The sequence below is a fragment of the Paramisgurnus dabryanus genome, chromosome 16 (assembly GCF_030506205.2).
Source record: "Paramisgurnus dabryanus chromosome 16, PD_genome_1.1, whole genome shotgun sequence".
In the NCBI taxonomy this organism is placed as follows: Eukaryota; Metazoa; Chordata; class Actinopteri; order Cypriniformes; family Cobitidae; genus Paramisgurnus; species Paramisgurnus dabryanus.
Genome location: NC_133352.1, coordinates 1,816,580 through 1,838,791, shown reverse-complemented (window position 1 = coordinate 1,838,791; position 22,212 = coordinate 1,816,580). Strand labels below are relative to the sequence as shown.

The window sequence follows — 22,212 nt, the reverse complement described above, 5'->3', positions numbered from 1 at the left end:
TCTTCTGACTCGGCGCTCCCCACCCCCGTCTTTGAGGGCGTACCCAAGCAAAGCAGAGAGGGCTGAACTATGATAATGTTGGTCTTATCTACGTCACTAATCCCAGGAAGTAAACTGTTGCCTACAATCCGAGTGTTTTTTGTAGTCCTCGAACGTTAGAGACGATAACTCGCGTCATCGTTTTCTTTGAGGTATGTACTTTTTGAATATCGTTAGCATGTACTAATGCACACTTACACACAAAAGGATGTTTAAAAACGTGTATCCCATAATAGGTGCTCTTTAATTAACGAGATAACTCATCAATTGTGGAAAAAAAAGAGTTAAATGCGAAAAATCCTCTGAACGTGTTAATCATGCATATAAAGAGATCTATTTGAACAAATGCCTTTTAAAACTTAATTAATTTTCTTGGAGTGATAGCAGAAGGGTATCAAAGTCAAGGCATATTAGCATTTGTCTGCATGTAGCTGTCTGTTGGACTTTTAGGAGATCTACTACTCTTCCCTGTGCACACCGGAAGCTTGACCTATGACCCACTTTCTGTACGATCTGAATTTCTGCGCTTTGAATTTTAGAAAATTGAATTTGAATTTGGTGTTTTGAATTTTCTCTTTATCTTGAAAACCTGAAGCTGTATTTTTCAAAACTGTAAATTCACTCTTTGAAAATACATATCTTTACATCAAATTATTCAGTTTTATTAAATTACACTTGTCTATAGTTCAAGTTTATGGATTTCAAATTCAAATCGTTTTGTCATATTTAAAGCTCTATAAAAGCTCCCGTTCCACCACATCCCCAAAGATGCTCTATTGGGTTGAGATCTGGGGCCTCATGTATAAAACTTTGCGTAGATTCTATCCTTAAAGTGTGCGTACGCACATAAAGCAGAATTTGCGTACGCACAAAAGTTTTCAGATTTATAAAACCATGCGTACTCCAGAAACTGCGCAAAATTCCATTCATAAATCCAAGTGAGCGGAAGACTGTGCGTACGTGAGTCCCGCCCCCATCTCCTCCCCGAAACAACCATATATGGAGCGTACAACCCTTAGTTTTACTGGGCATAATGTGGTCTGCATATCATTTTAATATGGATTGACGTTACAAAACGCAAGGAAAATATCGTAAAAATATATTTTTAAATTCAAAATATACAATAAATGCCAAAAAATATATTTGCAGAAATATATTTTGAAATAGGTTTACAAAAATATATTTTTCACAAGTAAATACATTTTAAAGCATTAAAAAATATATTTAGCCCTTCATATATTTTAAATTCAAGGAAATATATTCACGTCGCATTGGAAGACAAACTTTGTTACGAACCTGTAAACAAAACAATTTAAAAAGATTAAAATGAAATAGTTTCAACTTAAAAAAATATACTTTATAAAATTAACTTATTTAGCATATAGTTAAAATATACTTTTGGCCAGAGAAATTATTTTTTTAAGCTTATGGGTTTTTATGAAATTATAAAAACAGTGTTTAAACACTGGCATTGTCAAAGTTGATACTGGTTTCACATATGGCCAGACAGGTGTCATTATATTCATAACATTTTTGATATAAAACAAACTCAGAGGGAGATTAAATGTTTTTGACCAGCGGATGGTGGAGATCGTTTCAGGTCATGTTCGTCTTTATCTCAGGTGGCAAGTGCATCAATTATACCATTGAAGGCGACTTAATGCATTAAGACTGCAATATTACATACCTTATAAAGAATAGGCTGCTATAGGCAAGTAGACGAGCCCAGCATATAAAAGTTTCGCGTTAAGTGTTTCCCATAATAAAACATAAAGACAATGATGTATTACGCGGCGCTGCCATAAGGCATTAAGATAAAAAAAGTTCAGTAGCTACAAACTAAAAGTTCAGTACAAACCTTAAAAAAAGCATATTTACACATAAGCAGATGAAACCAGAATATAAAAACCAATGAGTTTAAATACTTGTTAGTGTTTTTCTTATATAAACCTGCATTGTAATAACGTCTCTTTATATTAGGCTAAACTTTAATTATTAAATGTCCGAGACGAGTGCATCACATTTTTTTCATCAACTTACAGGTTATAAAGTCTATTGTAGCAATGTAGTCATCGGTTTGTTTCTGTCATTTGGCGTAACTAAATTAAAACTATTATATATTTTTTTACAGTTTTGTCTATGATTAGATGATAAAGACTAATACACGAAACATTAGCCTTTAGGGTTTGTTGAGTGAAGAAAAGCTTATTCATGTAGTTCTTTATAGCCTTGCGTTTCAAACACACAGACGCGCTCATGACAGATGTGTGTGGCACTCCATTCACCGTAGAGGCTTCGTCTTTTCAATAATTTTCTACGTTAAATATTTGCTACTCATAGGCAGGTGCGACTCCTAGATGCAATTTGAGTGCTGATCTTCATGAATGAAACAGGAATATATTACAACTAAATGTGTATAAAAACAAGAACAGAGTTTGTGTTCTTTCACTCCGCTCAAAAAGAGTGCGAACGCACAGTGAAGAGCATCCGTACGGTGCGCACTTATTTAAAACCAATTTGAAATGATTTGAGCTTTGTGACATGGTGCATTATCCTGCTGGATGTGTATATATAAATAAACTGTAAAAATTTCTTTGCTGCCTTAATTTTTTTGTTAATCAACTCAGATTTACAAGTCATTTCAACTTACTTTTATTTATTTTGACTAGAGCTGAGTTGTTACAACTACAGATGAGTTGTTAGAACCCATACCATGAAGTTGACTTTTTCCAGCTAGATTTTATAAGTTGTAGCAACTCATCTCTTGTCAAGATAAATAATACTAAGTTGACATGGCTTATAAATCTGAGTTGATTCAACAAAAAAATATGGTAGCAAAGTATTTTACAGTGTATGTACAGGTGCTGGTCATATAATTTGAATATGGTAAAAAATGTGATTTATTTTACTAATTCCATTCAAAAAGTTAAACTTGTATATTATATTAATTCATTACACACATACTGATATATTTTAAATGTTTATTTCCTTTTATTTAAATGATTATAACTAGAGGTCGACCGATTCATTGGATTTGCTGATTAATCCGCGACGATAACAATAACTATCGTTCATTACCAAAAATTCCGACCGATAGTTTTTTCCGGTTGCGTTTGTTGTATACTCAACAGGGAAGATAGCAGGGAAGCTCTGCGACTGATCTGCATTAAAAAGTAGTAGATTGCCATCTACTGGCAAAAACAATATTTGAGATATTTGCATAATGCTGGCGCCGCCCCGCCAGGTACGTATATAAGCAGCAGGTGCAAATATGGAAATTAGCTTCATTTCGCTGAGAAAGCCGGAAAGTGTGACCGACCGATAAACAGCAGGGGGCAGCGTAAACGTCGAAGACACTGTAAGAGGTCAGCCCTCAGTGGCGTTTTGGTAGGGATTCCCAATTCGTCGGTCACAACGTGACGTCGTAGTGACCGACTGAAAGGGAACGTCTCGGTTACGTATGTAACCCTCGTTCCCTAAAGTAAGGAAACGGAGACGTTAGGAATCCCTACCAAAACGAGGGCTGACCTCTTCCAGTGTCTGCGTAAAGCCCTTCGGTTCCACTTTTTTTTTTTATTCATATATTGCAGACACAGAAAGTGACTCTATTTACATGTGGTACAAAAAATGAATTAAACAAAACAGAAAACAGATAAGACAAACAAACAATAAATATAGCTATTGCCCATACATAACAAGTGTATGTGTGTGTAAAGAATGAAGGGTTATTTAACGTAATGCATACATGTTTAGAAATATGTAATACAATTAATAGATACATTTAGATAGATTCATTTGGTTTGGGGGGGGGAAGGGGGGGAATAGCACAGATAGAGGGGTTAAAAGATGAGGGAAATACATACGCCACAGGCATCTAGCCCTTTTGTGTTTTTAGGTGTTTGGGAACAAATGTGACACCGGGCCCAAGGAGCATCCCCCCCATGACCCCACAGGACAGTTCCAACCTCAGGCCACCACTTGCACGTCAGGCCTACCCTGTTTTGTTATGTTGATGATAAATGAAAACCTCTAGTGGTGCATTTAAAAAAAATGGACATGCAGTGGAGATCCAGACCCGGGTAGTGGTGAGGTCAACACACACGTCACACTTACCCTATGTTTTATTTGTAATTTTAAGTTGATACTGAATTAATATGTTGACTGAAAAATAAAAAATCTACTGGTGTTTAGTGCATTAAAAACAGTGTGATGTACAGTGCCGAACCAGGTTGGGGTAAAAGCCTTGCCAGCACACACGCCACACTTGCCCTGTATTTTGTTTATGATGTAGATGTTGGATTTCTAAAGTGTATTGTATTTTAATAATAGCAATAATAATAATAATAATAAAGGGAGTAGGCAGGAAAAGCTGGGTCAGACTGAGGCTGGGAACAACGGAGGAAAGATTATGGGGACAACCAGGTGGCAACTTCCTCAAACTCAATGCCACACCCATCCACCATTATCAGGCAGAAAATGAAAAAGAAAAAGGCAGGGACAGAAGGAAGAGGGGCAAAAACATAATCAAATTTCGATATATTTATAATAAGTAACAATATTAATAATTATAATAATAGATTGATAATACTAATAACATTATCAATGTATCTCCCTCATCCCAGAAATGTATTTGGAGGAGAATAGGAGAAAACAACAATAATAATAACAACAACAACAGTAGTAACAATAATAATAATAGCACTCTTTTTAAATAGCTAATTAATTAGATGATAGTGAGGAAGGGAGTATAGATCTATGTACAGCAGTGTGAATAATAAAAATAAAATAAAAATTATAATAATGTTTATAATAAGAATGGTTAAATAATGAACAATATATATTATGATTATATATTTATAAACAAGTGCATTTGAAGAAAGAGAAAAAAAAGAAACATCGTTTTGTAGACGTGATAGAACTATATCTCCAATTGGTGTACTTCTGCGCAAACAAATAAATAAATACATAAATAATAAAAAAAGGAGGAGGAGGAGGAATGTGCGTGTATCCGGGTTCATGTGTTTAGTAAACTGAAATATTGTAAAAATGGGCTGAAGATGATGGTGAAGTTATCCGTGGATGTGATTTTTTTCTAAAGTTATGTATTCTATCAGGGTATTGGTCCAGTGGTTAATGTGTAGACAGTTTTTTGATTTCCAGTCTATTAAAATTATTTTCTTGGCGATAAGAAATAAGTATAGTATTTTTATGTTTGAATGGAAAGTTTTCTATTTCTGTAATATTGCCAAGCAAGCAGAGTGATGGGGAAAGAGGGATTCTACAGCCCATAATAGTAGAGAGTTTCTTAATAACAGATATCCAGAATGAATAAACAGGTTGACAGGACCACATGGCATGAAAATAGTCATCTGCGCTTTGCAATGTACATTGTGAACAAATATCTGTGTCCCTCAGACCCATGTTAAACAGTTTTCTTTCAGTGATATGTGTCCTGTAAATAGTTTTATATTGTATGAGCTGTAGATTTTATTGGTAGTCATAGAGAATGTATTATTACAGATTTCCTTCCAGAGATCGGTATTGGAGGAGAACGCTAAATCTTTTTCCCATTTTGCCATTGGTGTTACTATTATATCATCATTAATTAATATGAGTTTATAAAGTTTGGATACTAATTTTTTGAATGTTGTAATTTTTAAGATTTCTTCCATTACCTGAGAGGGATTAAGTGGATTATTTATATTGATCTTCGATTTAATTATGGATTTAACTTGTTGATACTTAAGGAATTGTTCCACTCCAATACCGTATCTCTGGGTTAGTGTTTTAAATGATACAAATTTATTGTCTTGAAATAAGTGATTGAGATGAGTGATTCATTTTTGTTGCCATAGGGGAAAATATATAGGTTTATTACTTAGTTGAAAATCTGGGTTGTGCCAAATTGGAGTATGTCTCGATGGTGTTAGTGATGAATTAGTAATTTTATTAATTTTCCACCAGGCTGTTAGAGGCGAAGTGATGGTAATATTTTTAAAATAATGCATTTTTTAAATTGAAGTAGGTAAAGAGGGAAGATCTGCCATTGATGTGCTATTGCATTGATTTTGTTCCAAATCTATCCATAATTTTGTGTAGTTATTTTTGTTAATCCATTTAATCATGTATTGTAATTGGTTTGCTAAAAAGTAATGTTGAAAATTTGGAGCTTCTAGACCAGGGGTCCCCAACCTTTTTGTCACCACGGACCGGTTTCAGCTTTAAAAAAAATTCGCGGACCGGGGGGTGAGATTGGGGGGGGTTTGGGGTCGCTGAGTTGCTGTTCAAACATGCTGAAAATCCTCCTTTTCGAAATTTACGTTTTAAACGGAAGTAAAGATAACAACCATGCATTAGGAAAATAAATAATTGCTTTATTTCGGCTATAGTATATTTTCTATAGACGTGTAAAACCATATTTTGGCGGATTGTTTTTTACTTTCATTGTTTTTACTAGTTTGCCTGCCCATTTAGTCTTAATAATTAATGGAACCTAAACGAACTTGGCTTGCTGTTCTCGAAGGCAGCTCGAATCTTGGTCGGGCTCGAGACCCAATTCCAAGTAACAGAAGAGAAGCAAAAAGCAGTGAAGGAGGAGAGATGCCAGAAGACTTGCGGCTGGGCGCAGAGGCACGGAGACTCACGTTTACCATGATTAATGATGATTGACAAGTTTATAGGTTCCTTTCAAACCTACGTTAAAAGTGTAGCCGTTAAAATATTATTATCCTAATAGTTTATTTTGATCATGGTGCTACGATCGATGGATAATTCTGAAGTTGTTTTAAAGAAGAATAAAATAATTACTTTTCAGTCATTTGCGGTGTCACACATTTGAACTTCTCCGCATATGTACACATTGCGACGTACATTTGCAAATGATTCATAAAGTCATACCTCCGCAATTCTTTGATCGATTGTGTTTTAGAAGTATGCTCAAACTCTAATGACAGCAATGTGATCGCTGATGCGCTGGTAGAGAGAGAGAGAGGCGGAGAAAAGAGAGAGAGCGCGGCTCTGTTTAAAAGTGGAAATGATTGATGTTATTTGAAGTCGGCTCTTACAGTACAAAATACCCGATTAAGCTATTACGTGGCTATTATACACATTTTTTCGGGACGTTCTTGCGACCCGGTGGCAACTTGTCCACGACCCAGTACTGGGTCGCGACCCGGTGGTTGGGGACCTCTGTTCTAGACCACCTCGTGGTTTTGTTTTCTGCAATTTTGCTAGCGATATTTTAGGTGTTTTGTTTTTCCAGTAAAAATGAGAAATTAATGTATCTAATGTTTTAAACCATTTATCTGTAGGTGTTCTTGGGAGCATTGAGAACAAATAGGTAAAATCTTCATTTTGACTGTAGCAATGCGGCCGATAAGTGATAATGGGAGGTTAGTCCAGCGTTTGAGATCATCAGTGATTTTCTTTAAAAGGGGTGAATAATTAAGGTTAAATAACTCTGACAGTTTGGAGGAAATATTGATACCCAAATATGTAATGTTGCCTGTGTGAAGCGGAAGAGACATATTATGAGCTGTAGAATCCCAGGCGTTTTCGGAAAGAGGTAGTATGGTTGATTTGTTCCAGTTAATTGTGTAATCGGATATCTTGGAGTAGAAATTAATAATTTTAAAGGTTTCTTCTAATGAGGTGTGCGGGTCTTGTAAACATAATAATAGATCGTCTGCATATAGACATATCTTGTGTTCTGTATTTAAATCTTGTATTCCTTTAATTTTATTATTTTGTCTAATTGCTGCCGCCAGTGGTTCTATAAAGATAGCAAATAAGGAAGGAGAGAGCAACACAGTCTCACACCCATGGCGTCAATATTTGACGACACTTGACCATGCGTCAATATGTTGACGCGGAGGGTATACCTTTCGCGTCACTTTTTGACGAACTGGGGACTTCAATACTATTAGGTACGCGAAATTAAACAGTTGTCAACTGACATTGGGGTTAGGGATAGGTTTGGGTAGGGATGTCATTATGTAAATCTAACCCTAAACCGGGGCGAAAATGGTAGAAAATGGTAAGAAAATAGGAAAGAGAATTTCGCGTACCTGATAGTATTGAAGTCCCCAGTTCGTCAAAAAGTGACGCGAAAGGTATACCCTCCGCGTCAACATATTGACGCATGGTCAAGTGTCGTCAAATATTGACGCCATGGGGTGAGACTGGGTTGGAGAGAGAGGACTTCCCTGTCTGGTTCCGCGATGAAGTGTAAATTTTTTTGACGTGATACCATTTGTGGTGATTGTGGCGATAGGTGAAGTATATAATATTTTTATCCATTGGATAAACGAGTCTCCAAAGCCAAATTTGTGTAAAGCGTTAAATAGAAATGTCCAATTTACTTTATCGAATGCTTTTTCAGCATCGAGTGATACAATTATAGATTTAGTTTGTTTCTGTTGGGCAAGGTTAATCAAGTCGAATAATCTACGGATGTTATCTGAACCATTTCTGTTTTTAATGAAGCCAGTTTGATCCTGATGAATTAATGTTGGAATGACTGACTCAATTCTTTTGGCTAGTGCTTTAGTTATAATTTTTAAATCTGTGTTTATTAATGAAAGCGGACGATAACCAATAGGATACTTTGGATCTTTATTTGGTTTTAGCAAAAGAGTCATGTTGGCTGTGTTCATATGTGTCGGTATTGTAGACGTGCTCTTTATTTCTGCCACAACTTTACAAAATAGCGGTGATAGAATTTGCCAGAAGTGTTTATAGAATTCAGCTGGTAAACCGTCGGGACCGGGTGATTTATTATTAGGCATATTGTCTAAGGCTTTGCTTAGTTCCTGTTTTGTGAGGGGTGCATCTAATACATTTGTCTGTTCTTTTGTTAGTGTTGGCGGTTGTATTTCTTTCAAAAAATTATCTATTTCCGTTTCGTCTGGGTTGTAGTCAGAAGAGTATAATTTATAATAGAAAGTTCGAAATATGTTATTAATTTCTTGTGGGTTTTGAGTAGTATTCCCTGATTCATTGAACATGGATGGGATAATTGCTTTTTCTTTTTTCCGTTTTAATTGATTTGCTAGATATTTGCCGATTGTATTACTATATTGGTATTGTTGATATTTAAGTTATTGTATTATAAACTGATTTTTTTTATTTATAATACTGTTAAGTTCTGCTTTAAGTTTATTCAGTTCGCATAATATTGTTTCACTGTGGTTAGAAGAATAAGTTTCATTAAGTTGTTTAATTCTTTGTTCCAAATTAGTTTCTAATTGCTGTTGTTGCTTTTTCTTGTGTGATGAGTATGATATTATTTTCCCTGTAATCACTGCTTTACCCGTTTCCCATAATAGTGATGATGATATATCTGGAGACTCGTTTATATCCAGAAAGAATGCCCACTCTCTCCTGATCAAACTGTTAAAGTCAGGGTCATGAAGTAATGAAGTATTGAAGCGCCATCTACTAGATGATTTAATGCAAGATGGAGAGTTTAGCGTGAGAGAAATTGGAGCGTGATCACTAATTATAATTGGGTGGATTGTAGTTTCTTTTACATGTTGTGTAAATGAGTAACTGATGAGGAAAAGATCAATTCGTGAATAAGACTGATGAAAAGGTGAAAAGTAGGTGTAATTTCTAAGAAGAGGGTTGTTTATCCTCCAACTATCGCCAAGACAAAGATTAGTCATATATTGTTTTATTATATCGGTAGAATGGGAAGTTCTCGAACATTTAGTTGAATTAGATCTGTCCATTTGTGGGTTAATGACGGTGTTAAAATCTCCAGCCATGATAATATTATTTGTGTCACGTAATAATGAGAAAAGGTTATGAAAGAAGGACGGGTCATCATTGTTTGGACCATAGATATTAGCTAACGTATATGTATTTTGGTGTATAGACGCATTGACAATGATAAATCTTCCATCTGTGTCAGTAATGGATGTAATAATAGTAAGGGGAATTTTTAGGGCCCGAGCACACCGGGGTGTGAGGACCCTATTGTTCTTCAAGGAGTTATTATTATTATTATTTTTTTTCTTTTTCTTCTCCGACTTCAGCGGGACTTTAGAGGGCCTAAACATACTCGAAAACTCATGAAATTTTGCAGAGATGTCAAGAGTGATGAAAATTTACATGTGGTGTAGGCTTTGGAATTAGGCGTGGGAAAATGGCTCTATAGCGCCACCTACAAATTTTCAACGAAGCAGCCCTCGGACTGTGTTTGACGTACAATTACGAAATTCGGTACGCTTCTGTAGCATGACAAGACCTACAAAAAAGTCTCTTGGAGTGAAGCCGTAAATCAAACAGGAAGTCAGCTATTCAGAGTTATTTTTGTGATTTGGGCGCAGTTTTTGTCATTTCCAGGCGTCATACTTTAACTAACTCCTCCTACAGTTTTCGTCGGATCATCTTCATATTTGGTGATTCTCATCTTAAGGCCTTTGTGATGCTAAATTGCGAAGGATTTGACTCTACATAAAAATTTGTGTCGGTTCTGGCCCGACAAAGTTTGATGTTTTCCAATGAAACAGGAAGTTGCTGGAACTCATGCATACAATGTCCGATCTGTCCCAAATTTCACATGATTGCTAAGAGTCCTGACCTAAACACATCTACATAACAATTTTCATTTATAGCCATAGCGCCACCAGCTGGCAACCTGAAGGAACATGTTTTAGCGCCACTTTCAAATATTGAATGAAGCAGCCCTTGGACTGTGTTTAACTTACAATTACGAATTTCGGTATGCTCATGTATTATTACAAGCCCTACAAAAAAGTCTCATAGAGCAATGCCCTACACCAAACAGGAAGTCAGCTATTTTGAATTATTTCTCAGATTTTGGCTCAGTTTTTCTCATTTCCAGCAGTCATACTTTAACTAACTCCTCCTACAGTTTTAGTCGGATCATCTTCATATTTGGTGATTGTCATCTTAAGGCCTTTGTGATGCTAAATTGCAAAGGATTTGATTCTATATTAAAATTTGTGTCTGTTTCGGACAGCCAAAGTTTGATGTTTCGCTATGAAACAGGTTGCTGGAACTCAGGCATACAGTGTCCGATCTGTCCCAAACTTCACATGATTAATAAGAGTCCTGACCTGAACACATCTACATGTCAATAGTCACTTATGGTCATAGCGCCACCAGCTGGCAACAGGAAGTGACATGTTTACACTGATTATGCAATGTCCGATCTTTCCCTAACTTTACATGATTAATAAGAGTCGTGGACTGAACACATCTACATGTCAATAGTCACTTATTGTTATAGCGCCACCAGCTGGCAACAGGAAGTGACATGTTTACAATGATTATGCAATGTCTGATCTGTCCCGAACTTCACATGATTAATAAGAGTCCTGGACTGAACACATCTACATGTCAATAGTCACTTATGGTCATAGCGCCACCAGCTGGCAACAGGAAGTGACATGTTTACAATGATTATGCAATGTCTGATCTGTCCCGAACTTCACATGATTAATAAGAGTCCTGGACTGAACACATCTACATGTCAATAGTCACTTATGGTCATAGCGCCACCAGCTGGCAACAGGAAGTGACATGTTTACACTGATTATGCAATGTCCGATCTTTCCCTAACTTTACATGATTAATAAGAGTCCTGGACTGAACACATCTACATGTCAATAGTCACTTATTGTTATAGCGCCACCAGCTGGCAACAGGAAGTGACATGTTTACAATGATTATGCAATGTCTGATCTGTCCCAATCTTCACATGATTAATAAGAGTCCTGGACTGAACACATCTACATGTCAATAGTCACTTATGGTCATAGCGCCACCAGCTGGCAACAGGAAGTGACATGTTAACACTGATTATGCAATGTCCGATCTTTCCCTAACTTCACATGATTAATAAGAGTCCTGGACTGAACACATCTACATGTCAATAGTCACTTATGGTTATAGCGCCACCAGCTGGCAACAGGAAGTTACATGTTTACAATGATTATGCAATGTCTGATCTGTCCCAAACTTAACATGATTAATAAGAGTCCTGGACTGAACACATCTACATGTCAATAGTCACTTATGGTCATAGCGCCACCAGCTGGCAACAGGAAGTGACATGTTTACACTGATTATGCAATGTCCGATCTTTCCCTAACTTCACATGATTAATAAGAGTCCTGGACTGAACACATCTACATGTCAATAGTGTTGGGCAAGTTACTGAAAATTAGTAATTAGTTACAGTTACTAGTTACTTCTTTTAAAAGTAACTGAATTACTCTACCAGTTACTGTATATCAAAAGTAATTAGTTACTTGTATGTCTGCTTTTTAAATGTAAATATGAACAGTACTGAACAGTCAAACAGTAAAACGATATGGATGGGCTATTTTACACGTAAGACTCTAATATATCACATACTGTAGGAGCCTATTTTGCTTTAGATTCATCCTTTGAATATTTTTGTTAGAAATTATCTTAATATGTAAACTTAGTTTATTTATGTATATCATTTAGACCATTTAGACAAATATTCTGCATGTGCATGTTTACAAAAATATATAATGTGTTAAAATTGTGTAGTGTCTTTAAAAACTTGGAGACAATTGTGTCAACATGTCATATTTTCTAAAATAAATTATAATTTTCTGATTTCATATTTATTTTAATAAGTTAGAAACGTCTCCGCTGTGTCCTGCTAACAGGCGCGATGCGCGTGCACCAGTTGAGGCAAATTATGGGTCCTCCGAAGGTTAGACCGTCTCATTTCAGTTCTATTTGCGAACTTCTGAGCGCCTTGAAAGGCCGAGTGCTCACCTTTTATCACATGCTTAGTAGGGTGCAGCCCTTGAATTGGAACACAGCTTGTGAAGCTTGCCGCAGGGACTGCGCTCTTTGGTCATATATTGTTTGATTTCTGTTGGATTTAAATGATACACAGGATTAAAGGAAGATATTTAATCAGAAAACGGAGTAGGCTACGTGGATTGTTTTGTCGGACGGACACAGAGCGAGTGGATTGTTTTGTCAGACAGACACAGAGCGAGTGGATTGTTTGTTCGGATACGGAGAGACTGAAACTAAAACTAAAAGCAAGCTCACACATACTATGGCGTTTTACCACGGGTGTACAGCGCAGTGTGAATATTTTAGTGGAAACAACAATCGCGGACCGTTCTCTTCCATGAAGCCGATGTAAACATCTAAGAATATATGAACATTTCTTAGATTTATTACCTTTGTGGACTACAAATGCAAGTTGATGTCATACTGCGATTGCTTGGTGAAGATAATTTACAAACATGAACCTGGATGGATTATGACTTGCGCACAATTTTTAAACAAAGGTATGTTGTCCCGTTTAGTATTTCATGTTCATTCTATATGGACTGTCAGCTATGATGAAGTGTAATGAATTATTGCGCCGCCAACTACAGTCCTGCAACGTCAGATATGTCTTGTCTATTTTTTACAAAATAGAGTAACGCGAGTAACGAACTCATTTAAATTTCAGTAAATGTAATTGCGTTATTTGATAAAAAAATACTTCGTTACATGCTCGTTACTGCTAAAAGTAGTGGAGTTACAGAAACCCGTTACTTTGTCACTATGATGCCAATAGTCAGTTATGGTCATAGCGCCACCAGCTGGTAACAGGAAGTAACATCCCAGGTAGCCAGTGCATTCGGGCCAGATCCGGCTGAGTGTCGGCGCACACGGCTGTGTTCTGGCTGCGGCTTACCAGCTTTAAGCCAGCACTGGGCCAGCAAAAGTTGCCAGATTCGGCTAGGCTGTGGATATGCGGATTTGGTCCGATTTTGGCTGACAAATGGCATATTTTCCACATATTGGCTTTCACATTTCACGTTTGTTTTAATAAAAATATATTAATTTAACAATTGATATGCATATAATTGTTTCTATTTAATGTTTTGATAATTGTTTTTAGTTTTCCTGATTAATGGTAGTCAATAAGTGAAAAGTGTGAGGAAAAGTTAAGCTCAGAAATTTTTCCCTAATAAAATAAGGGAAGGGGAGAAGCATATTTTAATGTTAAGAATAGGTTTGTAGAGGCATAAAGTGCCATTAGCCTATTGAATGTAAGTATCTGGGCTATTAAGTTTATACTGAAATATTTTCTATGTATGTAATATTTCAACAAACACATATTGTATTAATTAATGGTCAAATACTAAATTGAGATTTTATAAAAACATTTTATAAGCTGTAAAGCTTGTCAATTTGTTTACTTTATTACAACTACAATTTTTCAGCCCTTTTCCAGAATTTGAACTAATTTGATCATAAAGATTGATCTATTTATAATTTATCGATTACAATTTTTAGACAATTAAAGCTGGTTAAAGGAACTTTTATTTTGGAAAAAGAACTGCTGCTGTTTCAAGACATGCGCACTAGCTGCGACATCTAGTGACGACATTTACCGGGCTTTAACGGTTGTAGCTGCATGAAGTCTGCTGCAATTTCTCTGAGGTAAGACTTTTTGGAAGTTATTTAACATAATTTTAATGCTTAAAATATATATACTCTGCACATATTAGATATATGTAAACTTCATTTAAAAGAAGGACAAACTGGTGTGACTGATATAGTATACGTAATTTTTTAAATGACCACAATCCCACTTCAACAAATATGTAAATTAGCATTTGAATTTATTATTAAAATACTGAAGTCTTTCTAGATAAAGTTGAGTAGAAAATCGATTTTTATAATTTATCTGACAAGAAGAATTCGGACATAAGAAATGAACTCTGCTCAGTTTAATGAACTTACTTAAACAGTAATATTTCGTTTAGCATAACAAACAAATAATATTTCGCAACTCATAAAACTGGTCTGAGGATTTGCCTCAGCAGTCTATGCAGCAGGCGGGAGTAACTGAGGGATCGTGAAGCTATTCTGCTAAACACTCGTAGCCACCTCAGCCAGTTCCGCTATTATACAGCTGACTGAGGTAATTTTTTTTTACCAAGGGATAACTTTGTCTGGTACAGAAAACGTTTAAATTTCACAGAACAGAGAATCTTGCAGCTACAGGACACAGCTGGTAGTTAAACTTCTTTACTTAAAGTGCACCTGCAGTAAAAATATTTCCACCTCACTGTTGCACAACATTATAACCGATTTCATCTATTGAAAGATACTTTGTAGAAAATGAGTGAACCTTAATTATGTAGTTATTACTCAACATTTTGTATCTATGATCTGTCTGTCTGTTATACAACTTAACAACTTATTGTGATTGTTTTTGTCACATTTAGATTTCTCAAGATCATCAGTTTGGACAGAATTCATTTGAAGAATTAATGTAAGTAAAAGTACAATATTGGACGGGGCATGGATATTTCTTGGGAATCAGTTTTGTTGCATTGTTAATGTCAGGACTGTCTGAGGGGTCAATTGGGGCCAGAAGCATGATAGGGATTCGTTTAGGGCTACAAATATATATTACAAATAACAAGTCTTTAAAAAGTCTTTACATTAAGTAGTCTAAACTAAACTTTGATATGTAAACGTTGTTATGTACACTATAATAACAAGATATTTTATTAGATCACAATTCCAGTTGATGGATTTGGCATTTGCAGTCATTTTGAAATATAAATATAATGGTAGAGAAAACACAATTATCTGTGGATGTGTGTGATTAAGAGTAAGGAAAACTTACTTTTTTATATAATTGAAAATCTCAAAACAACCCTTAAAAACCAAATTGAGTTCTTTTTTGCTGCATCTTGCAAATATTACAATTTTAAATAGGCAAGGCTTAAAAAGGTATAAAAATAATAATGAACTTTCTCGATAATACAACACTGGCACAATTGGGCATGTAACCGTTTTTTTTTACCTTAGTGGTGTGCCCTTATTCTAGTACTTATGTTTCTAGTAGCTATGTTTACATGCAACCAATTAATCAGTTTGTAATCGTATTGATGGCTCAATCGTATTAAAAAGCCGTCATGTAAAAACCTTAATCAATACGATTGAGGTAGATTGGATGCAAATTTGAATCGTATTGAAAGGGGTGGTGTAGTCCAATCTGTGATCCGATCAGCAGGAGAAAAGTATGCATGTAAATGCGTGAATCGAAGTATTTTGTCGGATGCAAAAATACATTGTGCATGTGCACAGAAAATTTGTGCTCACGTTTACGTCGTATATTTACCTCTTATTTGCTTTGGTTTGGCTTTGGGGTGGCATTGCCAAGTCCTCTCTTTTTTTCGTTCAGATTTGGGCTACTGTTTAAACTGTCTTTGCGAGTTGTTTTTTCTGCGGGTCAGATATGAAAGGATTTTGTTCATTAGTTATTGGTATTTGGGCTGTGATAAGTCATTGGGATGCTGTTGGGCTAATTTTGAATGTCCATGGGGATGGTTTTGATATGTGAAGCTGCCAACCCTGGCTGTGCGCTTGCACAGATGTTCGGTTTATATAAAATGTACATGTAAACAAACATTTTGAGGAGCAAACATTTAAACATGTTTAGGGTGCATGTAAACTGTATTGTTGTAACCTTTCATCGGATTAAATTCAGTCGTATTGACAAAATTTTGTGCATGTAAACATAGCCCTTAAGATGACAGTTTGTTCGAGGATAAGAAAACTGCCATCTAGGGTTTCAGAACGAAGCAAGAGCCATCAATATTATATATGTATTGTATGTTTATGTATATATACATTAGCAAGTAAATGTAATGGTTTTCTGAATAAATATACATAAATAACATAATGTGTCTAAAAATTATTACACAAGAAATTCAGATCTTTCATGTGTTTTTCAGAGCACTAGCAGGTTCCAATAAAGGCTGGAACAGAACAGACAGAAAAGGTACAGTATACTTTTTTCCATGTCCACCTTGCCCACGCACACATCCGTACCGCTTTAAAAAGTATATATTATTTACAGGACATTCACAAATTTAGAAAAAATGAAGAAAAGTAGCAGCTCCACCACTGCATTGAATATACTGTTCTGTTTGAGTGTGCAACTCGGCGTTCCCACAACGCGCACGCTTGACATCTGTTCCTCAGACATGAGGGCTCGCGAAGCACCCACACAGCACGCAGTCAACACATGCGTGATCACTAAACTAAGTTTTCTTTCTTGTTTAAGTGAACATAAACAGCTAGATGTGTCAGTATCAGTATATTAAAGCATTGCAGTCTTAAAGCTGTCTTGGGTTCTTAAAGTGCCTGCTGCTTTCTGTGTCAGAAATGTTCTTTACACGCCAAAAATGAAAATCACTTCCTATTCTTAACTGAACAACTTTTGCAGCTGCACATTTAATTCATACAGTGAGGACTGTGCAGTGTTTTGTGTGTATTTATTGCTAATGTTAAATCATAGATTCTAATAACTAATATTTTTACATTTAATACAGATGCCTGAAAAGTAAAACAAGATGAGTATAGTGTTATGATAAAAAAAACAAAAGATTTGGTTGTTTGTCAGTAGCGTTGTTGTAGTGACAGCCAAAATACATCGGCCTAGGGCTGGGCAATATGGCAAAAATCCATATTGAACGATAATGATATATATTTCGATGTAAGTTGTTAATGCTTCCAGCTTTAAAACAGTATGCCAACAATGACTGAAGCCACAAAAATAAGAGGGTTCATTTATATTTTATTCTGCGCCTTGTCAGTTTTTTAGCTAGCCAAACCACTTCCATATAAAGGAATTCGTGCTACCTTTTTTTTCCACAATTTATCATCTTTGGATATTCGTTGCCACTTCCACTCATTTTTGTTTAGTTTTTTTTTTTTGTGTCGAGTTTGCAAAGTAGGAAATGGACTTTGTACTACTCATGTGTATTACATATAGGCCAATGTATTTTGGCTGTCACTACAACAATGCTACTGAAAAGCAACCAAATTTTTAATATTTCCTCTTAATCATAATACTATACTCATCTTGTTTTACTTTTCAGGCATCTGTATTAAATGTAAATATATTAGTTATGAAATTGTCTGTCAACATGATTTTAACATGAACCTTAGCAATAAATACAAATAAAACACTGCACTGTCCTCACTGTATGGATTAAATGTGCAGCTGCGAAATTTATTCAGTTAATAGTAGTGAGGGGTTTTCATTTTTTTTTGTATAATGAACATTGAACACTCAAGACAGCTTTGAACACCCAAGACAGCTTTAAGACGGCACTGCTTCAATATACTAATAAACATACAGCTGTTTATGTTCACTTAAACAAGAAAGAAAACTTAGTGAGCCCTCGTGTCTTGAGAACCATATACGAGCTATACATGCTGGTAAACAGGCACGTCACCTTGTGGAAACGCACAGTCGCACACTCATACAGTACAGTATATTCACTGCAGTGGTGGATCTGCTAATTTTCTGTTATGTTTTCAGTTGATAAGATGTGCTTTTTGATTACTGAAATTTAATTTAACCAGAATCCAGAATAAAACGAAAAACACGGAATTTGAGAAAAAATTAAACTGAATCTGGGGAAAAAACAATAGGGCCATAGCTGTGCTAAAACCTGACTCCAATTGGCTTTTTTGAGGTCATTCAATTAAGGGTTCACATTTTTTTCACAAGCACTAAGATGTTTTTTGGTAGTTCTCAATAAAGACATGAAAGATCTGAATGTTTTTGTGTAATTATTTTTAGACACATTGGGGCGGTTTCCCGGACAGGGATTAGACTAGTCCTAGACTTAAACAGTTTTAAGAGCTCTCCAAACTGAAAACAACTTGCACTTACATATCTTAAAATACATCAGTGCCCTTTGTTTTACCTCAAAATGCACACAGGTAATGTTTTTAGTTAGGCATGTTTGTTAAAACTAATTATATTTCCTAATTAAACTAAGGCCTAGTTCTGGATTAAGCTAATCCTGGTCCGGGAAACCGCCCCATTATGTTTATCAATGCTCTTGACTTAGATAAAGTTTAGATCGCATTTTATGACAAATTTGTTCAGAAAACTGTGAAATTCACATACTTTTTCTTGCCACTGTATATAAAGCCATTACAATGTTAATCTATGAAGCTATAAGTCTTCCACCCTAAAGTACCTGTCATTGTTTTTGAAGCAGAATAGCTTGTAGGTAACATTTAACCCTGGAGAACCCACGGGTCAAATGTGGCCAATGTTAATTGATTCTAAGAGAAGGGTTCTTGGGTTCTCCAGGGTTAAACTAACATGCTTGCATTTACCTAATTAAATAATTTTGTTTCTTTTCAAGAATCTGTCAGAAGAAATTCAACTACTGTTCGTACACCAGATGGTGAAGTAGAAAAGTTCGTAAAAACTTCTGCAGCTTGCATCTGACAGAGATGCAAAAAGAATAAGAGAGCGGGCCTGAAAACAAGCAAATTCAAGGTATTTCAATTGTTGTTAAAGGGATAGTTCAATAGATATTCTTTCATCATTTACTCATCCTCATGTTGTTCTAAATCTGCATGATTTTTTCTGATGAACACAAATTAAGATGTTTTGTGTAATGATGGTAAAAACACAGCACATTGTAACCATTGACTTCCATAGTAGGAAAAAGTATTTTGAAAGTATTGTGATAAATGATGGTTAGCACACAGGTGACGGTACCCATTAAATGCCATCATATTTTTTTATTCCTTCTATGGAAGTCAATGGTTTCAATCTGATGTGTGTTTACCATCATTCCTCAAAATATCTTCTTTTGTGTTCATCAGAAAAAATTCATACAGGTTTAAAGGTAGGGTAACACATTTTGAAAAATGCTAACGGTAGCCGCCTAGTAATGAAATCACGATCCCACCCTTAAGTCAAATTGCCATCCAAAGTCACGCCTCTTTCAAAACACATGAACATGCACAGATTAGACGGTCACATTTCATGTCTCATCCACCAGAGAGAAAACTTTGCAGTACAACGTGAATAACACTTCCAAAATAACCAACATAAACAACTGGTTTATATCAGAATTAGTTTAAGCACACGTTCGGTTGTGTAGACGTACCGTGTGTCTCGATTCGTTCCCTAGCTCCCGAGGTCGTGAATCAGTATATCGTGTACACAGGTTCGGGCACTGGTAAGGACCCTAGCTCACTTCACATTGGGACAATGTTCACTTATTTTTCTGTCACGTGGCTATAAGCGCGTTCTAATCACTCACAGCTGTTACTCATCAACAACCGGCAAAACCAACATCTCTCTGACTTAATTTTAAAAACAGTACATTGTGAAAAATGCTGTCATTATTCTCTTACATATCTGTGCATAAAATTGGAGGCATATTAATAAAATTTTAAATGTAATAAATATATTTACAATTTTAAATAAATATTACTATTTTAAATATTGAGTAGATTGTGGTCCCTTGCTGTGTAGCAATGCCTGTTTATATTTACAACTAAAACAAACATTTGTTTTATAAAAGTTCTGTACATTTCATACAGTTTATTGAGTTGGATCACGTGATGTTCGGTTGGCGAGCTTCAGAAAAGGTCACATGATTTCCGGTTAGGGTACATAGGGAGCATCGATGCTCACTGGTTTTTGCGTTGCATTGTGGGAATTTTTAGGGAACGAACGTTCCAGTGCACTGAACTGATTTTGCGATTGAGACAGCCCTTAAAATGTCTGACTCCCTGATCAGTGCCCTGACTACTGAACAAGGGAGCTGATTGAGACACAGGGTCAGTAACTATATCGTTATGCTAATCTGTAAACGAACACAAATTTCATAAGCAACACAATGTTTCATCAAAGTAGAATATCTGAATCCATCTCAATACAAACATATCGCGTACCTACCTTACCAAAATAAACAACGACCCTTTTAGACCCTTTGCCTCCTGTAGCTGTTTGCATCTCGTGCTAAAGCAGTAAAGTTACAGATGTTAATTTGGGTTTTTGCTCTTGCTGATCCAGGCAGTTTTTGCTGTTGTTGTTATAAAAGATGCCTTTCGTTTTGTGGCTCCTGTACAGGTTGTCAATTCAGCAGAAAAGTTTGCTTTTCTCGCTGTTTACAGACAGGAGGTGAGCGCACGTGAACACGCATCTTAATACCAAGTGTAAACAGCCTCTTAACCAGCATAACTAAAAATCTTTCAGGATCAAATCTGTTACCCTACCTTTAAAACAACATGAGGATGAGTAAATGATGACAGAATTTTTATTTTAGGGTGAACTATTCCTTTAACATTTACCCAATTTAACATTAATGCCTTCAGTCTATCTGATGAAGTAACCATGAGTCATTTTCTGTTCCCCCTCTTATCTCTTTTCTCTCAGTCTTTCCTTCTTTTAGGGTACACTTGAGGAGTGTCCAGATGTTTATTAATGTTTTATTAATGTAATGTTATGTTTCAAATAAACATGTAAACATACTGTATATTTTTCTTTTTTTTTTAAACACCTACAGTAAAGTGTGACACTTAACACATTAAAAGCATCACAAACATTGAGGATAGAACTTCTAATGTGCAGTTTAACTTTTTTTAACTAAATATAATAAAAGTTTTTTTAAGAAGGGATAAGTACATGCCATCTTAAGGGCTAAGGTTATAAAATATTGTTTTGTGGAAAAAACACTTTAAAAAAAAATTCGGGCTAGTTTCGTCTGAGTGTACAGTTTAAGCTGGCATGATTCTGGCACTTTGCTGGCAGTGTCGGCTGACTTTAAGCACCCGGACATTGGCCAGTTTTGGCTGAGTGTACAGTTTTAGCTGGCGTGATTCTGGCACTGTGCTGGCAGTGCCGGCTCACTTTAGGCACCCGGACATGGGCCAGTGTACTTGGGCCGATTCTGGGGCGTCATTCATCCCAGAGTTGGCCCTTTTCTGGCAGCCGTAACTGGGCCGTGTTTTTTTTTCTGGCCTGCCGGATTTGGGCCATTATTGGGCCAAACTGTTTTGGCTACCTGGGATGTTTACAATGATAACGCAATGTCGGATTTGTCTCAAACTTCACATGATTGATAAGAGTCCTGGACTGAACACATCTACATGCCAATATTTACATGTAGTCACTCAAACTCACACACACTCGCTCACTCTCTCTCTCATGCTATCTTACACGATGCTACCTCGCTGTCATTTGTAATTAGCAACAGGAAATGTGGCACATTATACTACACTTTTAAATGGTTCACCTATGTTTACATGCTTAAATGCCTATTTACTACTGTTCCCTTTCATTCTTATGCCATGGCGTGGCGGTGTCAT

General features: G+C 36.0%; 1 long non-coding RNA gene across 2 annotated transcripts; it reads left to right on the top strand.

Annotated features, from left to right (window-relative positions):
• The first annotated feature begins 13,999 nt into the window (after positions 1-13,999).
• On the top strand, positions 14,000-21,853 carry LOC135760860 (uncharacterized). Of its 2 annotated transcripts, none has more exons than XR_012335250.1 (5): positions 14,000-14,499; positions 15,291-15,337; positions 16,812-16,858; positions 19,248-19,384; positions 21,297-21,853. It is a non-coding gene; the product is annotated as an uncharacterized lncRNA (long non-coding RNA). The 2 variants fall into 2 exon arrangements; XR_012335249.1 differs by having other exon boundaries at positions 21,281-21,853.
• The last annotated feature ends 359 nt before the right edge of the window (positions 21,854-22,212 follow it).